This window comes from Hyperolius riggenbachi, chromosome 11, assembly GCF_040937935.1.
Source record: "Hyperolius riggenbachi isolate aHypRig1 chromosome 11, aHypRig1.pri, whole genome shotgun sequence".
Classification (NCBI taxonomy): Eukaryota; Metazoa; Chordata; class Amphibia; order Anura; family Hyperoliidae; genus Hyperolius; species Hyperolius riggenbachi.
In genome coordinates, this window is record NC_090656.1 from 238,929,420 (window position 1) to 238,951,295 (window position 21,876).

Below are 21,876 nucleotides of genomic sequence, written 5' to 3' on the forward strand. Positions count from 1 at the left end.
CCAGAGGAAGGTACAACACCAGACTGCTCCCACAGATATCCCTGCTGATCCAGAGGAAGGCACAACACCAGCCTACACCCTCACATACCCCTGCTGATCCAGAGGAAGGCACAACACCAGCCTGCTTCCTCACATATCCCTGCTGATCCAGAGGAAGGCACAACACCAGCCTGCACCCTCACATATCCCTGCTGATCCAGAGGAAGGCACAACACCAGCCGACACCCTCACATATTCCTGCTGATCCAGAGGAAGGAAACACACCAGCCTGCTCCCTCACATATCCCTACTGATCCAGAGCAAGGCACCACACCAGGATGCTCCCTCACATATCCCTGCTGGCCTAGAGGAAGGTACAACCCCAGCCTGCACCCTCACATATCCCTGCTGATCCAGAGGAAGGCACAACACCAGCCTGCTCCCTCACATATCCCTGCTGATCCAGAGGAAGGTACAACACCAGCCTGCTCCCTCACATATCCCTGCTGATCCAGAGGAAGGCACAACACCAGCCTGCACCCTCACATATCCCTGCTGATCCAGAGGAAGGCACAACACCAGCCTGCTCCCTCACATATCCCTGCTGATCCAGAGGAAGGCACAACACCAGCCTGCACCCTCACATATCCCTGCTGATCCAGAGGAAGGCACAACACCAGCCTGCACCCTCACATATCCCTGCTAATCCAGAGGAAGCCAAAACACCAGCCTGCTCCCTCACATATCCCTGCTGATCCAGAGGAAGGTACAACACCAGACTGCTCCCACACATATCCCTGCTGATCCAGAGGAAGGCACAACACCAGCCTGCACCCTCACATACCCCTGCTGATCCAGAGGAAGGCACAACACCAGCCTGCTTCCTCACATATCCCTGCTGATCCAGAGGAAGGCACAACACCAGCCTGCACCCTCACATATCCCTGCTGATCCAGAGGAAGGCACAACACCAGCCTGCACCCTCACATATCCCTGCTGATCCAGAGGAAGGCACAACACCATCCTGCTCCCTCTCATATCCCTGCTGATCCAGAGGAAGCCACAACACCAGCCTGCTCCCTCACATATTCCTGCTGACCCAGAGGAAGGTACAACTCCAGCCTGCTCCCTCACATATCCCTGCTGATCCAGAGAAAGGCACAACACTAGCCTGCACCCTCACATATCCCTGCTGATCCAGAGGAAGGCACAACACCAACCTGCACCCTCACATATCCCTGCTGATCCAGAGGAAGGTACAACACCAGCCTGCACCCTCACATATCCCTGCTGATCCAGGGGAAGGTACTACACCAGCCTGCACCTCACATATCCCTGCTGATCCGCAGGAAGGCACAACACCAGCCTGCTCCCTCACATATCACTGCTGATCCAGAGGAAGGCATAACACCAGCCTGCTCCTTCACATATCCCTGCTGATCCAGAGGAAGGCACAACACCAGCCTGCACCCTCACATATCTCTGCTGATCCAGAGGAAGGCACAACACCAGCCTACACCATCACATATTCCTGCTGATCCAGAGGAAGGCACAACACCAGCCTGCTTCCTCACATATCCCTGCTGATCCAGAGGAAGGCACAACACCAGCCTACTCCCTCACATATCCCTGCTGATCCAGAGGAAGGCACAACACCAGCCTGCACCCTCACATATTCCTGCTGATCCAGAGGATGGAACAACACCAGCCGACACCCTCACATATTCCTGCTGATCCAGAGGAAGGAAACACACCAGCCTGCTCCCTCACATATCCCTACTGATCCAGAGCAAGGCACCACACCAGGATGCTCCCTCACATATCCCTGCTGGCCTAGAGGAAAGTACAACCCCAGCCTGCACCCTCACATATCCCTGCTGATCCAGAGGAAGGCACAACACCAGCCTGCACCATTACATATCCCTGCTGATCCAGAGGAAGGTACAACACCAGCCTGCTCCCTCACATATCCCTGCTGATCCAGAGGAAGGCACAACACCAGCCTGCACCCTCACATATCCCTGCTGATCCAGAGGAAGGCACAACACCAGCCTGCTCCCTCACATATCCCTGCTGATCCAGAGGAAGGCACAACACCAGCCTGCACCCTCACATATCCCTGCTGATCCAGAGGAAGGCACAACACCAGCCTGCACCCTCACATATCCTTGCTAATCCAGAGGAAGCCACAACACCAGCCTGCTCCCTCACATATCCCTGCTGATCCAGAGGAAGGTACAACACCAGACTGCTCCCACACATATCCCTGCTGATCCAGAGGAAGGCACAACACCAGCCTGCACCCTCACATACCCCTGCTGATCCAGAGGAAGGCACAACACCAGCCTGCTTCCTCACATATCCCTGCTGATCCAGAGGAAGGCACAACACCAGCCTGCACCCTCACATATCCCTGCTGATCCAGAGGAAGGCACAACACCAGCCTGCACCCTCACATATCCCTGCTGATCCAGAGGAAGGCACAACACCATCCTGCTCCCTCTCATATCCCTGCTGATCCAGAGGAAGCCACAACACTAGCCTGCTCCCTCACATATTCCTGCTGACCCAGAGGAAGGTACAACACCAGCCTGCTCCCTCACATATCCCTGCTGATCCAGAGAAAGGCACAACACCAGCCTGCACCCTCACATATCCCTGCTGATCCAGAGGAAGGCACAACACCAACCTGCACCCTCACATATCCCTGCTGATCCAGAGGAAGGTACAACACCAGCCTGCACCCTCACATATCCCTGCTGATCCAGGGGAAGGTACTACACCAGCCTGCACCTCACATATCCCTGCTGATCCGCAGGAAGGCACAACACCAGCCTGCTCCCTCACATATCACTGCTGATCCAGAGGAAGGCATAACACCAGCCTGCTCCTTCACATATCCCTGCTGATCCAGAGGATGGAACAACACCAGCCGACACCCTCACATATTCCTGCTGATCCAGAGGAAGGAAACACACCAGCCTGCTCCCTCACATATCCCTACTGATCCAGAGCAAGGCACCACACCAGGATGCTCCCTCACATATCCCTGCTGGCCTAGAGGAAGGTACAACCCCAGCCTGCACCCTCACATATCCCTGCTGATCCAGAGGAAGGCACAACACCAGCCTGCACCATTACATATCCCTGCTGATCCAGAGGAAGGTACAACACCAGCCTGCTCCCTCACATATCCCTGCTGATCCAGAGGAAGGCACAACACCAGCCTGCACCCTCACATATCCCTGCTGATCCAGAGGAAGGCACAACACCAGCCTGCTCCCTCACATATCCCTGCTGATCCAGAGGAAGGCACAACACCAGCCTGCACCCTCACATATCCCTGCTGATCCAGAGGAAGGCACAACACCAGCCTGCACCCTCACATATCCTTGCTAATCCAGAGGAAGCCACAACACCAGCCTGCTCCCTCACATATCCCTGCTGATCCAGAGGAAGGTACAACACCAGACTGCTCCCACAGATATCCCTGCTGATCCAGAGGAAGGCACAACACCAGCCTACACCCTCACATACCCCTGCTGATCCAGAGGAAGGCACAACACCAGCCTGCTTCCTCACATATCCCTGCTGATCCAGAGGAAGGCACAACACCAGCCTGCACCCTCACATATCCCTGCTGATCCAGAGGAAGGCACAACACCAGCCGACACCCTCACATATTCCTGCTGATCCAGAGGAAGGAAACACACCAGCCTGCTCCCTCACATATCCCTACTGATCCAGAGCAAGGCACCACACCAGGATGCTCCCTCACATATCCCTGCTGGCCTAGAGGAAGGTACAACCCCAGCCTGCACCCTCACATATCCCTGCTGATCCAGAGGAAGGCACAACACCAGCCTGCTCCCTCACATATCCCTGCTGATCCAGAGGAAGGTACAACACCAGCCTGCTCCCTCACATATCCCTGCTGATCCAGAGGAAGGCACAACACCAGCCTGCACCCTCACATATCCCTGCTGATCCAGAGGAAGGCACAACACCAGCCTGCTCCCTCACATATCCCTGCTGATCCAGAGGAAGGCACAACACCAGCCTGCACCCTCACATATCCCTGCTGATCCAGAGGAAGGCACAACACCAGCCTGCACCCTCACATATCCCTGCTAATCCAGAGGAAGCCAAAACACCAGCCTGCTCCCTCACATATCCCTGCTGATCCAGAGGAAGGTACAACACCAGACTGCTCCCACACATATCCCTGCTGATCCAGAGGAAGGCACAACACCAGCCTGCACCCTCACATACCCCTGCTGATCCAGAGGAAGGCACAACACCAGCCTGCTTCCTCACATATCCCTGCTGATCCAGAGGAAGGCACAACACCAGCCTGCACCCTCACATATCCCTGCTGATCCAGAGGAAGGCACAACACCAGCCTGCACCCTCACATATCCCTGCTGATCCAGAGGAAGGCACAACACCATCCTGCTCCCTCTCATATCCCTGCTGATCCAGAGGAAGCCACAACACCAGCCTGCTCCCTCACATATTCCTGCTGACCCAGAGGAAGGTACAACTCCAGCCTGCTCCCTCACATATCCCTGCTGATCCAGAGAAAGGCACAACACCAGCCTGCACCCTCACATATCCCTGCTGATCCAGAGGAAGGCACAACACCAACCTGCACCCTCACATATCCCTGCTGATCCAGAGGAAGGTACAACACCAGCCTGCACCCTCACATATCCCTGCTGATCCAGGGGAAGGTACTACACCAGCCTGCACCTCACATATCCCTGCTGATCCGCAGGAAGGCACAACACCAGCCTGCTCCCTCACATATCACTGCTGATCCAGAGGAAGGCATAACACCAGCCTGCTCCTTCACATATCCCTGCTGATCCAGAGGAAGGCACAACACCAGCCTGCACCCTCACATATCTCTGCTGATCCAGAGGAAGGCACAACACCAGCCTACACCATCACATATTCCTGCTGATCCAGAGGAAGGCACAACACCAGCCTGCTCCCTCACATATCCCTGCTCATCCAGAGGAAGGCACAACACCAGCCTGCTCCCTCACATATCCCTGCTGATCCAGAGGAAGGCACAACACCAGCCTGCTCCCTCACATATCCCTGCTGATCCAGAGGAAGCCACAACACCAGCCTGCTCCCTCACATATTCCTGCTGACCCAGAGGAAGGTACAACACCAGCCTCCTCCCTCACATATCCCTGCTGATCCAGAGAAAGGCACAACACCAGCCTGCACCCTCACATATCCCTGCTGATCCAGAGGAAGGCACAACACCAACCTGCACCCTCACATATCCCTGCTGATCCAGAGGAAGGTACAACACCAGCCTGCACCCTCACATATCCCTGCTGATCCAGGGGAAGGTACTACACCAGCCTGCACCTCACATATCCCTGCTGATCCGCAGGAAGGCACAACACCAGCCTGTTCCCTCACATATCACTGCTGATCCAGAGGAAGGCATAACACCAGCCTGCTCCTTCACATATCCCTGCTGATCCAGAGGAAGGCACAACACCAGCCTGCACCATCACATATTCCTGCTGATCCAGAGGAAGGCACAACACCAGCCTGCTCCCTCACATATCCCTGCTCATCCAGAGGAAGGCACAACACCAGCCTGCTCCCTCACATATCCCTGCTGATCCAGAGGAAGGCACAACACCAGCCTGCTCCCTCACATATCACTGCTGATCCAGAGGAAGGCATAACACCAGCCTGCTCCTTCACATATCCCTGCTGATCCAGAGGAAGGCACAACACCAGCCTGCTCCCTCACATATCCCTGCTGATCCAGTGGAAGGCACAACACCAGCCTGCTCCCTCACATATCCCTGCTGATCCAGAGGAAGGCACAACCCCAGCCTGCATCCTCACATATCCCTGTTGATCGAGAGGAAGGTCCAACACCAGCCTGCACCCTCACATATCCCTGCTGATCCAGAGGAAGGCAGAACACCAGCCTGCACCCTCACATATCCCTGCTGTTCCAGAGGAAGGCAAAACACCAGCCTGCTCCCTCACGTATCCCTGCTGATCCAGAGGAAGGCACAACACAAGCCTGCTCCCTCACATATCCCTGCTGATCCAGAGGAAGGCACAACACCAGCCTGCTCCCTCACATATCCCTGCTGATCCAGAGGAAGGCACAACACCAGCCTGCACCCTCACATATCCCTGCTGATCCAGAGGAAGGCACTTCACCAGCCTGCACCCTCACATATCCCTGTTGATCCAGAGGAAGGTACAACACCAGCCTGCACCCTCACATATCCCTGATAATCCAGAGGAAGGAACACCACCAGCCTGCTCCCTCACATATCCCTGTTGATCCAGAGAAAGGTACAACACCAGCCTGCTCCCTTAAATATCCCTGCTGATCCAGAGGAAGGAGCAACACCAGCCTGCACCCTCACATATCAAATAGATTGTTCAATGGTCACACAGACTCACAAAGTATACCAAGTTGCCATTTATTATATCAAAATTTCATAAGAGACACCAGGCCTCACATAGATGTAAATACCACATAGTAATTCATCACAGTAGAAAAAACACACATATCCCTGCTGATGCTGAGGAAGTTACAACACCAGCCTGCTCCCTCACATATCCCTTCTGATCCAGAGGAAGACACAACATCAGCCTGCACCCTCTCATATCCCTGCTGATCCAGAGGAAGGAACAACACCAGCCTGCACCCTCACATATCCCTGCTGATCCAGAGGAAGGTACAACACCAGCTTGCACCCTCACATATCCCTGCTGATCCAGAGGAAGGCACTTTACCAGCCTGCACCCTCACATATCTCTGCTGATCCAGAGGAAGGCACAACACCAGCCTGCACCATCACATATTCCTGCTGATCCAGAGGAAGGCACAACACCAGCCTGCTCCCTCACATATCCCTGCTGATCCAGAGGAAGGCACAACACCAGCCTGCACCCTCACATATCCCTGCTGATCCAGAGGAAGGCACAACACCAGCCTGCTCCCTCACATATCCCTGCTGATCCAGAGGAAGGCACAACACAAGCCTGCTCCCTCACATATCCCTGCTGATCCAGAGGAAGGCACAACACCAGCCTGCTCCCTCACATATCCCTGCTGATCCAGAGGAAGGCACAACACCAGCCTGCACCCTCACATATCCCTGCTGATCCAGAGGAAGGCACTTCACCAGCCTGCACCCTCACATATCCCTGTTGATCCAGAGGAAGGTACAACACCAGCCTGCACCCTCAAATATCCCTGATAATCCAGAGGAAGGAACACCACCAGCCTGCTCCCTCACATATCCCTGTTGATCCAGAGAAAGGTACAACACCAGCCTGCTCCCTCAAATATCCCTGCTGATCCAGAGGAAGGAGCAACACCAGCCTGCACCCTCACATATCAAATAGATTGTTCAATGGTCACACAGACTCACAAAGTATACCAAGTTGCCATTTATTATATCAAAATTTCATAAGAGACACCAGGCCTCACATAGATGTAAATACCACATAGTAATTCATCACAGTAGAAAAAACACACATATCCCTGCTGATGCTGAGGAAGTTACAACACCAGCCTGCTCCCTCACATATCCCTTCTGATCCAGAGGAAGACACAACATCAGCCTGCACCCTCTCATATCCCTGCTGATCCAGAGGAAGGAACAACACCAGCCTGCACCCTCACATATCCCTGCTGATCCAGAGGAAGGTACAACACCAGCTTGCACCCTCACATATCCCTGCTGATCCAGAGGAAGGCACTTCACCAGCCTGCACCCTCACATATCCCTGTTGATCCAGAGGAAGGTACAACACCAGCCTGCACCCTCACATATCCCTGATAATCCAGAGGAAGGAACCCCACCAGCCTGCTCCCTCAAATATCCCTGTTGATCCAGAGAAAGGTACAACACCAGCCTTCTCCCTCAAATATCCCTGCTGATCCAGAGGAAGGAGCAACACCAGCCTGCACCCACACATATCCCTGCTGATGCTGAGGAAGTTACAACACCAGCCTGCTCCCTCACATATCCCTTCTGATCCAGAGGAAGACACAACATCAGCCTGCACCCTCTCATATCCCTGCTGATCCAGAGGAAGGAACAACACCAGCCTGCACCCTCACATATCCCTGCTGATCCAGAGGAAGGTACAACACCAGCTTGCACCCTCACATATCCCTGCTGATCCAGAGGAAGGCACAACACCAGCCTGCACCCTCACATATCCCTACTGATCCAGAGGAAGGTACAACACCAGCATGCTCCCTCACATATCCCTGCTGATCCAGAGGAAGGTACAACACCAGCCTGCTCCCTCACATATCCCTGCTGATCCAGAGGAAGGTACAGCACCAGCCTGCTCCCTCACATATCCCTGCTGATCCAGAGGAAGGAACACCTCCAGCCTGCACCCTCACATATCCCTGCTGATCCAGAGGAAGCCACAACACCAGCCTGCTCCCTCACATATCCCTGCTGATCCAGAGGAAGGTACAACACCAGCTTGCACCCTCACATATCCCTGCTGATCCAGAGGAAGGCACAACACCAGCCTGCACCCTTACATATCCCTGCTGATCAAGAGGAAGGCACAACACTAGCCTGCACCCTCACATATCCCTGCTGATCCAGAGGAAGGAACAACACCAGCCTGCTCCCTCACATATCCCTGCTGATGCAGAGGAAGGCACAACACCAGCCTGCACCCTCACATATCCCTGCTGATCTAGAGCAAGGCACAACACCAGCCTGCTCCCTCACATATCCCTGCTGATCCAGAGGAAGGCACAACATCAGCCGGCACCCTCACATGTCCCTGCTCATCCAGAGGAATGCACAACACCAGCCTGCTCCCTCACATATCCCTGCGGATCCAGAAGAAGGCACAACACCAGTCTGCTCCCTCACATATCCCTGCTGACTTAGAGAAAGGCACAACACTAGCCTGCACCCTCACATATCCCTGTTGATCCAGAGGAAGGTACACCACCAGGCTGCTCCCTCACATATCCCTGCTGATTCAGAGGAAGCCACAACACCAGCCTGCACCCTCACATATCCCTGCTGATCCAGAGGAAGGTACAACACCAGCCTGCACCCTCACATATCCCTGTTGATCCAGAGGAAGGTACAACACCAGTCTGCACCCTTACATATCCCTGCTGATCCAGAGGAAGGTACAACACCAGCCTGCTCCCTCACATATCCCTGCTGATCCAGAGGAAGGCACAACATCAGCCTGCTCCCTCACATATCCCTGCTGATCCAGAGGAAGGAACAACACCAGTCTGCTCCCTCACATATCCCTGCTGATCCAGAGGATGGTACAACACCAGCTTGCACCCTCACATATCCCTGCTGATCCAGAGGAAGGCACAACACCAGCCTGCACCCTTACATATCCCTGCTGATCAAGAGGAAGGCACAACTAGTGTTGGGCGAACATCTAGATGTTCGGGTTCGGGCCGAACAGGCCGAACATGGCCGCGATGTTCGGGTGTTCGACCCGAACTCCGAACATAATGGAAGTCAATGGGGACCCGAACTTTTGTGGTTTGTAAAGCCTCCTTACATGCTACATACCCAAAATTTACAGGGTATGTGCACCTTGGGAGTGGGTACAAGAGGAAAAAATTTTTTAGCAAAAAGAGCTTATAGTTTTTGAGAAAATCGATTTTAAAGTTTCAAAGGGAAAACTGTCTTTTAAATGCGGGAAATGTCTGTTTTCTTTGCACAGGTAACATGCTTTTTGTCGGCATGCAGTCATAAATGTAATACATATAAGAGGTTCCAGGAAAAGGGACCGGTAACGCTAACCCAGCAGCAGCACACGTGATGGAACAGGAGGAGGGTGGCGCAGGAGGAGAAGGCCACGCTTTGAGACACAACAACCCAGGCCTTGCATGAGGACAAGAAGCGTGCGGATAGCAATTTGCATTTTGTCGCCATGCAGTCATAAATGTAATACAGATGAGAAGTTCAATAAACAGGGACCGGAAACGCTAACCCATCACAGATGTTCATTGTTCATGTTACTTGGTTGGGGTCCGGGAGTGTTGCGTAGTCGTTTCCAATCCAGGATTGATTCATTTTAATTTGAGTCAGACGGTCTGCATTTTCTGTGGAGAGGCGGATACGCCGCCGATCTGTGACGATGTCTCCGGCAGCACTGAAACAGCGTTCCGACATAACGCTGGCTGCCGGGCAAGCCAGCACCTCTATTGCGTACATTGCCAGTTTGTGCCAGGTGTCTAGCTTCGATACCCAATAGTTGAAGGGTGCAGATGGATTGTTCAACACAGCTACGCCATCTGACATGTAGTCCTTGACCATCTTCTCCAGGCGATCGGTGTTGGAGGTGGATCTGCACGCTTGCTGTTCTGTGTGCTGCTGCATGGGTGTCAGAAAATGTTCCCACTCCAAGGACACTGCCGATACCATTCCCTTTTGGGCACTAGCTGCGGCTTGTGTTGTTTGCTGCCCTCCTGGTCGTCCTGGGTTTGCGGAAGTCAGTCTGTCGGCGTACAACTGGCTAGAGGAGGGGGAGGATGTCAATCTCCTCTCTAAAGTCTCCACAAGGGCCTGCTGGTATTCTTCCATTTTGACCTGTCTGGCTCTTTCTTCAAGCAGTTTTGGAACATTGTGTTTGTACCGTGGATCCAGAAGGGTATAAACCAAGTAATTGGTGTTGTCCAGAATGCGCACAATGCGTGGGTCGCGTTCAATGCAGTCCTAGGCCGAAGAGGTCATAGCCTAGGGTCACAAAACCTGTTTATTTGGGCAATTTCAATGGTGGCGAGTCTGACGTACATAAATCGCAGCAATGGCCGTTAGCAACGTCTGAATCTCACGAAATGTCTCATGCAGGTAGAAGACATATTGTTAGACTTGGGCTCCAAAGATGGGTTCCCTACATCTCTGCAAACCAGAGTTACAGGGCTCCAAATTTGGTAAAATCCCCCATAGGCTTTCATTGGGCCTCCTATTTACAGTTCCAAAATCTCACATCTTTTCAAAGGGCAATTACTCAGCAGTGGCAAATTTTCTAGCATTGTAGGGACCCTTAGGGGGAACATGACTGGTGAGTTTCGGGCCCCTAGGCCGAAGAGGTCATAGCCTAGGGTCACAAAAACCTGTTTATTTGGGCTATTTCAATGGTAGTGATGGTGACGTACATAAATCGCAGCAATGGCCGTTAGCAAAGTCTGAATCTCACGAAATGTCTCATGCAGGTAGAAGACATATTGTTAGACTTGGATTCCAAAGATGGGGTCCCTACATCTCTGCAAACCAGAGTTACAGGGGTCCAAAATTGGTAAAATCCCCCATAGGATTTCATTGCCTCCCTATTTCACTTTCCAAAATCTCACATCTTTTCAAAGGGCAATGGCTCAGCAGTACCAAATTTTCTAGCATTGTAGGGACCCTTAGGGGGATCATGACTGGTGAGTTTTGCCACTGCTGAGCCATTGCCCTTTGAAATGGTGTGAGATTTTGGAACGGTAAATAGGAGGCCCAATGAAAGCCTATGGGGGATTTTACCAATTTTGGACCCCTGTAACTCTGGTTTGCAGAGATGTAGGGACCCCATCTTTGGAATCCAAGTCTAACAATATGTCTTCTACCTGCATGAGACATTTCGTGAGATTCAGACGTTGCTAACGGCCATTGCTGCGATTTATGTACGTCAGACTCTCCACCATTGAAATTGCCCAAATAAACAGGTTTTGTGACCCTAGGCTATGACCTCTTTGGCCTAGGACTGCATTGAACGCGACCCACGCATTGTGCGCATTCTGGACAACACCAATTACTGGGTTTATACCCTTCTGGATCCACGGTACAAACACAATGTTCCAAAACTGCTTGAAGAAAGAGCCAGACAGGACAAAATGGAAGAATACCAGCAGGCCCTTGTGGAGACTTTAGAGAGGAGATTGACATCCTTCCCCTCCTCTAGCCAGTTGTACGCCGACAGACTGACTTCCGCAAACCCAGGACGAACAGGAGGGCAGCAAACAACACAAGCCGCAGCTAGTGCCCAAAAGGGAATGGTATCGGCAGTGTCCTTGGAGTGGGAACATTTTCTGACACCCATGCAGCAGCACACAGAACAGCAAGCGTGCAGATCCACCTCCAACACCGATCGCCTGGAGAAGATGGTCAAGGACTACATGTCAGATGGCGTAGCTGTGTTGAACAATCCATCTGCACCCTTCAACTATTGGGTATCGAAGCTAGACACCTGGCACAAACTGGCAATGTACGCAATAGAGGTGCTGGCTTGCCCGGCAGCCAGCGTTATGTCGGAACGCTGTTTCAGTGCTGCCGGAGGCATCGTCACAGATCGGCGGCGTATCCGCCTCTCCACAGAAAATGCAGACCGTCTGACTCAAATTAAAATGAATCAATCCTGGATTGGAAACGACTACGCAACACTCCCGGACCCCAACCAAGTAACATAAACAATGAACATCTGTGATGGGTTAGCGTTTCCGGTCCCTGTTTATTGAACTTCTCATCTGTATTACATTTATGACTGCATGGCGACAAAATGCAAATTGCTATCCGCACGCTTCTTGTCCTCATGCAAGGCCTGGGTTGTTGTGTCTCAAAGCGTGGCCTTCTCCTCCTGCGCCACCCTCCTCCTGTTCCATCACGTGTGCTGCTGCTGGGTTAGCGTTACCGGTCCCTTTTCCTGGAACCTCTTATATGTATTACATTTATGACTGCATGCCGACAAAAAGCATGTTACCTGTGCAAAGAAAACAGACATTTCCCGCATTTAAAAGACAGTTTTCCCTTTGAAACTTTAAAATCGATTTTCTCAAAAACTATAAGCTCTTTTTCCTCTTGTACCCACTCCCAAGGTGCACATACCCTGTAAATTTTGGGTATGTAGCATATAAGGAGGCTTTACAAAGCACGAAAGTTCGGGTCCCCATTGACTTCCATTATGTTCGGAGTTCGGCCATGTTCGGCCCGAACCCGAACATCTAGATGTTCGCCCAACACTACACGTGACCCGTTCGGCCAATCACAGCGCTAGCCGAACGTTCGGGTAACGTTCAGCCATGCGCTCTTAGTTCGGCCATATGGCCGAACAGTTTGGCCGAACACCATCAGGTGATCGGCCGAACCCGAACATCACCCGAACAGGGTGATGTTCTGCAGAACCCGAACAGTGGCGAACACTGTTCGCCCAACACTAGGCACAACACCAGCCTGCTCCCTCACATATCCCTGCTGATCCAGAGGAAGGCACAACATCAGCCGGCACCCTCACATGTCCCTGCTCATCCAGAGGAATGCACAACACCAGCCTGCTCCCTCACATATCCCTGCGGATCCAGAAGAAGGCACAACACCAGTCTGCTCCCTCACATATCCCTGCTGACTTAGAGAAAGGCACAACACTAGCCTGCACCCTCACATATCCCTGTTGATCCAGAGGAAGGTACACCACCAGGCTGCTCCCTCACAAATCCCTGCTGATTCAGAGGAAGCCACAACACCAGCCTGCACCCTCACATATCCCTGCTGATCCAGAGGAAGGTACAACACCAGCCTGCACCCTCACATATCCCTGCTGATCCAGAGGAAGGTACAACACCAGTCTGCACCCTTACATATCCCTGCTGATCCATAGGAAGGTACAACACCAGCCTGCTCCCTCACATATCCCTGCTGATCCAGAGGAAGGCACAACACCTGCCTGCTCCCTCACATATCCCTGCTGATCCAGAGGAAGGCACAACATCAGCCGGCACCCTCACATATCCCTGCTCATCCAAAGGAAGGTACAACACCAGCCTGCTCCCTCACATATCCCTGCTGATCCAGAGGAAGGAACAACACCAGCCTGCTCCCTCACATATCCCTGCTGACTTAGAGAAAGGCACAACACCTGCCTGCTCCCTCACATATCCCTGCTGATCCAGAGGAAGCTACAACACTAGCCTGCTCCCTCACATATCCCTGCTGATCCAGGGGAAGGCACAACACCAGCCTGCACCCTCACATATCCCTGCTGATCCAGAGGAAGGTACAACACCAGCCTGCACCCTCACATATCCCTGCTGATCCAGAGGAAGGTACTACACCAGCCTGCACCCTCACATATCCCTGCTGATCCAGAGGAAGGCACAACACCAGCCTGCACCCTTACATATCCCTGCTGATCCAGAGGAAGGCACAACACCAGCCTGCACCCTCACATATCCCTGCTGACCAAGAGGAAGGCACACCACCAGCCTGCTCCCTCACATATCCCTGCTGATACAGAGGAAGACACAACACCAGCCTGCTCCCTCACATATCCCTGCTGATCCAGAGGAAGGCACAAAAGGCACAACACCAGCCTGCTCCCTCACATATACCTGCTGATCCAGAGGAAGGCACAACACCAGCCTGCTCCCTCACATATCCCTGCTGATCCAGAGGAAGGCACAACACCAGCCTGCACCCTCACATATCCCTGCTGATCCAGAGGAAGGCACAACACCAGCCTGCCCACTCACATATCCCTGCTGATCCAGAGGAAGGCACAACGTCAGACTGCTCCCTCACATATCCCTGCTGATCCAGAGCAAGGCACAACACCAGCCTGCTCCCTCACATATCCCTGCTGATCCAGAGGAAGGAACAACATCAGCCGGCACCCTCACATATCCCTGCTCATCCAGAGGAAGGCACAACACCAGCCTGCTCCCTCACATATCCCTGCTGATCCAGAGGAAGGCACAACACCAGCCTGCTCCCTCACATATCCCTGCTGATCCAGAGGAAGGCACAACACCAGTCTGCTCCCTCACATATCCCTGCTGATCCAGAGGAAGGCACAACATCAGCCGGCACCCTCACATATCCCTGCTCATCCAGAGGAAGGCACAACACCAGCCTGCACCCTCACATATCCCTGCTGATCCAGAGGAAGGCACAACACCAGCCTGCACCCTCACATATCCCTGCTGATCCTGAGGAAGGCACAACACCAGCCTGCACCCTCACATATCCCTGCTGATCCAGAGGAAGCTACAACACTAGCCTGCTCCCTCACATATCCCTGCTGATCCAGAGGAAGGCACAGCACCAGCCTGCTCCCTCACATATCCCTGCTGATCCAGAGGAAGGTACAACACCAGCCTGCACCCTCACATATCCCTGGTGATCCAGAGGAAGGTACAACACCAGCCTGCACCCTCACATATCCCTGCTGATCCAGAGGAAGGTACAACACCAGCTTGCACCCTCACATATCCCTGCTGATCCAGAGGAAGGCACAACACCAGCCTGCTCCCTCACATATCCCTGCTGATCCAGAGGAAGGCACAACACTAGCCTGCTCCCTCACATATCCCTGCTGATCCAGAGGAAGGCACAACACCAGCCTGCACCCTCACATATCCCTGCTGATCCAGAGGAAGGCACAACACCAGCCTGCTCCCTCACATACCCTGCTGATCCAGAGGAAGGAACAACACCAGCCTGCTCCCTCACATATCCCTGCTGATGCAGAGGAAGGCACAACACCAGCCTGCACCCTCACATATCCCTGCTGATCTAGAGCAAGGCACAACACCAGCCTGCTCCCTCACATATCCCTGCTGATCCAGAGGAAGGCACAACACCAGCCTGCTTCCTCACATATCCCTGCTGATCCAGAGGAAGGCAAAACATCAGCCGGCACCCTCACATATCCCTGCTGATCCAGAGGAAGGCACAACACCAGCCTGCTCCCTCACATATCTCTGCTGATCCAGAGGAAGGCACAACACCAGCCTGCTCCCTCACATATCCCTGCTGATCCAGAGGAAGGCAAAACATCAGCCGGCACCCTCACATATCCCTGCTGATCCAGAGGAAGGCACAACACCAGCCTGCTCCCTCACATATCTCTGCTGATCCAGAGGAAGTTACAACACCAGCCTGCACCCTCACATATCCCTGCTGACCCAGAGGAAGGCACAACACCAGCCTGCTCCCTCACATATCTCTGCTGATCCAGAGGAAGGCACAACACCAGCCTGCTCCCTCACATATCCCTGCTGATACAGAGGAAGACACAACACCAGCCTGCACCCTCACATATCCCTGCTGATCCAGAGGAAGGAACAACACCAGCCTGCTCCCTCACATATCCCTGCTGATACAGAGGAAGACACAACACCAGCCTGCACCCTCACATATCCCTGCTGATCCAGAGGAAGGCACAACACCAGCCTGCACCCTCACATATCCCTGCTGATCCAGAGGAAGGCATAACACCAGCCGGCACCCTCACATATCCCTGCTGATCCAGAGGAAGGCACAACCCTAGCCTGCACCCCCACATATCCCTGCTGATCCAGAGGAAGGCAAAACATCAGCCGGCACCCTCACATGTCCCTGCTCATCCAGAGGAAGGCACAACACCAGCCTGCTCCCTCACATGTCCCTGCTGATCCAGAGGAAGGCACAACACCAGCCTGCTCCCTCACATATCCCTGCTGATCCAGAGGAACGCACAACACCTGCCTGCTCCCTCACATATCCCTGCTGATCCAGAGGAAGGTACAACACCAGCCTGCACCCTCACATATCCCTGCTGATCCAGAGTAGGGCACAACACCAGCCTGCACCCTTACATATCCCTGCTGATCCAGAGGAAGGCACAACACCAGCCTGCACCCTCACATATCCCTGCTGATCCAGAGTAGGGCACAACACCAGCCTGCACCCTTACATATCTCTGCTGATCCCGAGGGAGGCACAACACCAGCCTGCACCCTCACATATCTATGCTGATCCAGAGGAAGGTACAACACCAGCCTGCACCCTCACATATCCCTGCTGATCCAAGAGGAAGGCTCAACACCAGCCTGCACCCTCACATATCCCTGCTGATACAGAGCAAGGCACAACACTAGCCTGCTCCCTCACATATCCCTGGTGATCCAGAGGAAGCCACAACACCAGCCTGCACCCTCACATATCCCTGCTGATCCAAAGGAAGGCACAACACCAGCCTGCACCCTCACATATCCCTGCTGATCCAGAGGAAGGCACAACACCAGCCTGCACCCTCACATATCCCTGCTGATCCAGAGGAAGGCACAACACCAGCCTGCTCCCTCACATATCCCTGCTGATCCAGAGGAAGGCACAACACCAGCCTGCTCCCTCACATATCCCTGCTGATCCAGAGGAAGGCACAACACCAGCCTGCACCCTCACATATCCCTGCTGATCCAGAGGAAGGCACAACACCAGCCTGCTCCCTCACATACCCCTGCTGATCCAGAGGAAGCCACAACACCAGCCTGCACCCTCACATATCCCTGCTGATCCAGAGGAAGGCACAACACTAGCCTGCACCCCCACATATCCCTGCTGATCCAGAGGAAGGCACAACACTAGCCTGCACCCCCACATATCCCTGCTAATCCAGAGGAAGGCACAACATCAGCCTGCACCCTCACATATCCCTGCTGATCCAGAGGAAGGCACAATACCAGCCTGCTCCCTCACATATCCCTGCTGATCCAGAGGAAGGCACAACACCAGCCTGCACCCTCACATGTCCCTGCTCATCCAGAGGAAGGCACAACACCAGCCTGCTCCCTCACATATCCCTGCTGATCCAGAGGAAGGCACAACACCAGCCTGCTCCCTCACATATCCCTGCTGATCCAGAGGAAGGTACAACACCAGCCTGCACCCTCACATATCCCTGCTGATCCAGAGTAGGGCACAACACCAGCCTCCACCCTCACATATCTCTGCTGATCCCGAGGGAGGCACAACACCAGCCTGCACCCTCACATATCTATGCTGATCCAGAGGAAGGTACAACACCAGCCTGCACCCTCACATATCCCTGCTGATCCAGAGGAAGGCACAACACCAGCCTGCTCCCTCACATACCCCTGCTGATCCAGAGGAAGCCACAACACCAGCCTGCACCCTCACATATCCCTGCTGATCCAGAGGAAGGCACAACACTAGCCTGCACCCCCACATATCCCTGCTGATCCAGAGGAAGGCACAACACTAGCCTGCACCCCCACATATCCCTGCTAATCCAGAGGAAGGCACAACATCAGCCTGCACCCTCACATATCCCTGCTGATCCAGAGGAAGGCACAATACCAGCCTGCTCCCTCACATATCCCTGCTGATCCAGAGGAAGGCACAACACCAGCCTGCACCCTCACATGTCCCTGCTCATCCAGAGGAAGGCACAACACCAGCCTGCTCCCTCACATATCCCTGCTGATCCAGAGGAAGGCACAACACCAGCCTGCTCCCTCACATATCCCTGCTGATCCAGAGGAAGGTACAACACCAGCCTGCACCCTCACATATCCCTGCTGATCCAGAGTAGGGCACAACACCAGCCTCCACCCTCACATATCTCTGCTGATCCCGAGGGAGGCACAACACCAGCCTGCACCCTCACATATCTATGCTGATCCAGAGGAAGGTACAACACCAGCCTGCACCCTCACATATCCCTGCTGATCCAGAGGAAGGCACAACACCAGCCTGCTCCCTCACATATCCCTGCTGATCCAAAGCAAGGCACAACACCAGCCTGCTCCCTCACATATCCCTGGTGATCCAGAGGAAGCCACAACACCAGCCTGCTCCCTCACATATCCCTGCTGATCCAAATGAAGGCACAACACCAGCCTGCACCCTCACATATCCCTGCTGATCCAGAGGAAGGCACAACACCAGCCTGCACCCTCACATATCCCTGATGATCCAGAGGAAGGTACTACACCAGCCTGCTCCCTCACATATCCCTGCTGATCCAGAGGAAGGCACAACACCAGCCTGCTCCCTCACAAATCCCTGCTGATCCAGAGGAAGGTACAACACCAGCCTGCTCCCTCACATATCCCTGCTGATCCAGAGGAAGGCACAACACCAGCCTGCACCCTCACATAACCCTGCTGATCCAGAGGAAGGCACAACACCAGCCTGTTCCCTCACATATTCCTACTGATCCAGAGGAAGGCACAACACCAGCCTGCTTCCTCACATATCCCTGCTGATCCAGAGGAAGGTACTACACCAGCCTGCTCCCTCACATATCCCTGCTGATCCAGAGGAAGGCACAACACCAGCCTGCTCCCTCACGTATCCCTGCTGATCCAGAGGAAGGCACAACACCAGCCTGCTCCCTCACATATCCCTGCTGATCCAGAGGAAGGCACAACACCAGCCTGCTCCCTCACATATCCCTGCTAATCCAGAGGAAGGCACAACACCAGCCTGCACCCTCACATATCCCTGCTGATCCAGAGGAAGGCACAACACCAGCCTGCACCCTCACATATCCCTGCTGATCCAGAGGAAGCCACAACACCAGCTTGCACCCTCACATATCCCTGCTGATCCAGAGGAAGGCACAACACCAGCCTGCACCCTCACATATCCCTGCTGATCCAGAGGAAGGCACAACACCAGCCTGCTCCCTCACATATCCCTGCTGATCCAGAGGAAGGCACAACACCAGCCTGCTCCCTCACATATCCCTGCTGATCCAGAGGAAGGCACAACACCAGCCTGCAACCTCACATATCCCTGCTGATCCAGAGGAAGGCACAACACCAGCCTGCACCCTCACATATCCCTGCTGATCCAGAGGAAGGCACAACACCAGCCTGCACCATCACATATCCCTGCTGATCCAGAGGAAGGCACAACACCAGCCTGCTCCCTCACATATCCCTGCTGATCCAAAGCAAGGCACAACACCAGCCTGCTCCCTCACATATCCCTGGTGATCCAGAGGAAGCCACAACACCAGCCTGCACCCTCACATATCCCTGCTGATCCAAAGGAAGGCACAACACCAGCCTGCACCCTCACATATCCCTGCTGATCCAGAGGAAGGCACAACACCAGCCTGCACCCTCACATATCCCTGATGATCCAGAGGAAGGTACTACACCAGCCTGCTCCCTCACATATCCCTGCTGATCCAGAGGAAGGCACAACACCAGCCTGCTCCCTCACAAATCCCTGCTGATCCAGAGGAAGGTACAACACCAGCCTGCTCCCTCACATATCCCTGCTGATCCAGAGGAAGGCACAACACCAGCCTGCACCCTCACATAACCCTGCTGATCCAGAGGAAGGCACAACACCAGCCTGTTCCCTCACATATTCCTACTGATCCAGAGGAAGGCACAACACCAGCCTGCTCCCTCACATATCCCTGCTGATCCAGAGGAAGGCACAACACCAGCCTGCTTCCTCACATATCCCTGCTGATCCAGGGGAAGGCACAACACCAGCCTGCTCCCTCACATATCCCTGCTGATCCAGAGGAAGGCACAACACCAGCCTGCACCCTCACATATCCCTGCTGATCCAGAGGAAGGTACTACACCAGCCTGCTCCCTCACATATCCCTGCTGATCCAGAGGAAGGCACAACACCAGCCTGCACCCTCACATATCCCTGCTGATCCAGAGAAAGGCACAACACCAGTCTGCTCCCTCACATATCCCTGCTGATCCAAAGGAAGGCACAACACCAGCCTGCTCCCTCACGTATCCCTGCTGATCCAGAGGAAGGCACAACACCAGCCTGCTCCCTCACATATCCCTGCTCATCCAGAGGAAGGCGCAACACCAGCCTGCTCCCTCACATATCCCTGCTAATCCAGAGGAAGGCACAACACCAGCCTGCACCCTCACATATCCCTGCTGATCCAGAGGAAGGCACAACACCAGCCTGCACCCTCACATATCCCTGCTGATTCAGAGGAAGCCACAACACCAGCTTGCACCCTCACATATCCCTGCTGATCCAGAGGAAGGCACAACACCAGCCTGCACCCTCACATATCCCTGCTGATCCAGAGGAAGGCACAACACCAGCCTGCTCCCTCACATATCCCTGCTGATCCAGAGGAAGGCACAACACCAGCCTGCTCCCTCACATATCCCTGCTGATCCAGAGGAAGGCACAACACCAGCCTGCACCCTCACATATCCCTGCTGATCCAGAGGAAGGCACAACACCAGCCTGCACCCTCACATATCCCTGCTGATCCAGAGGAAGGCACAACACCAGCCTGCACCATCACATATCCCTGTAGCAATTGTTCCTGCAGGACTGTGCTGGTCACAATATTGATTAGCGAGAATGACAATATTATTTTCCCATTCATTTTCATGTTAAATTCAAGTTTTGAGTGAAAATTCTGTTTAAAATTAGTTTAATGTTTAAATTTTTTGTGATTTATTTTGCAGTAAAGTATACATTTTTTTGTGTTTTCGCAGTAAAATTTGTCACGGTAAAATATCGTTTTTCTGTGTTGTAGTGCTTTTCATGATTTTTCGTGGTAAAAATATCAATTTTTCACATTTTTGAGAAAACACGAAAATACAAGCCTGTTTTTCGCGAAAAAAATTCTCAAAATTCGAAAACAGCATTTTCGATGCGAAAATGACTTTGGCAAAAATTAGCAAGCAAGACTGATGCACACTCCTTCCTCCCCCATCCATAGAATAGAACATCCTACTTGTGTGGTGGCATAGAGCTTATTACTGATCAACTACCGCAACACTCTTTAATGAGGAGGAGGAGGATTAGCCATACTATGCCAGTGAAAAAAAACACATATATACAGTGGGTTGCAAAAGTATTCGGCTCCCTTGAAGTTTTCCACATTTTGTCACATTACTGCCACAAACATGAATCATTTTTATTGGAATTCCATGTGAAAGACCAATACAAAGTGGTGTACACGTGAGAAGTGGAACGAAAATCATACATCATTCCAAACATTTTTTTACAAATCAATAACTGCAAAGTGGTGTGTGCATAATTATTCGGCCCCCTTTGGTCTGAGTGCAGTCAGTTGCCTATAGACATTGCCTGATGAGTG

At 53.3% G+C, this 21,876-nt stretch overlaps 1 protein-coding gene across 3 annotated transcripts in view; it reads right to left on the reverse strand.

Moving 5' to 3' along the window:
• MAPK8IP1 (mitogen-activated protein kinase 8 interacting protein 1) overlaps positions 1-21,876 on the reverse strand; it is a 269,383-nt gene that overhangs the window by 174,102 nt on the left and 73,405 nt on the right. The window lies entirely within an intron of this gene.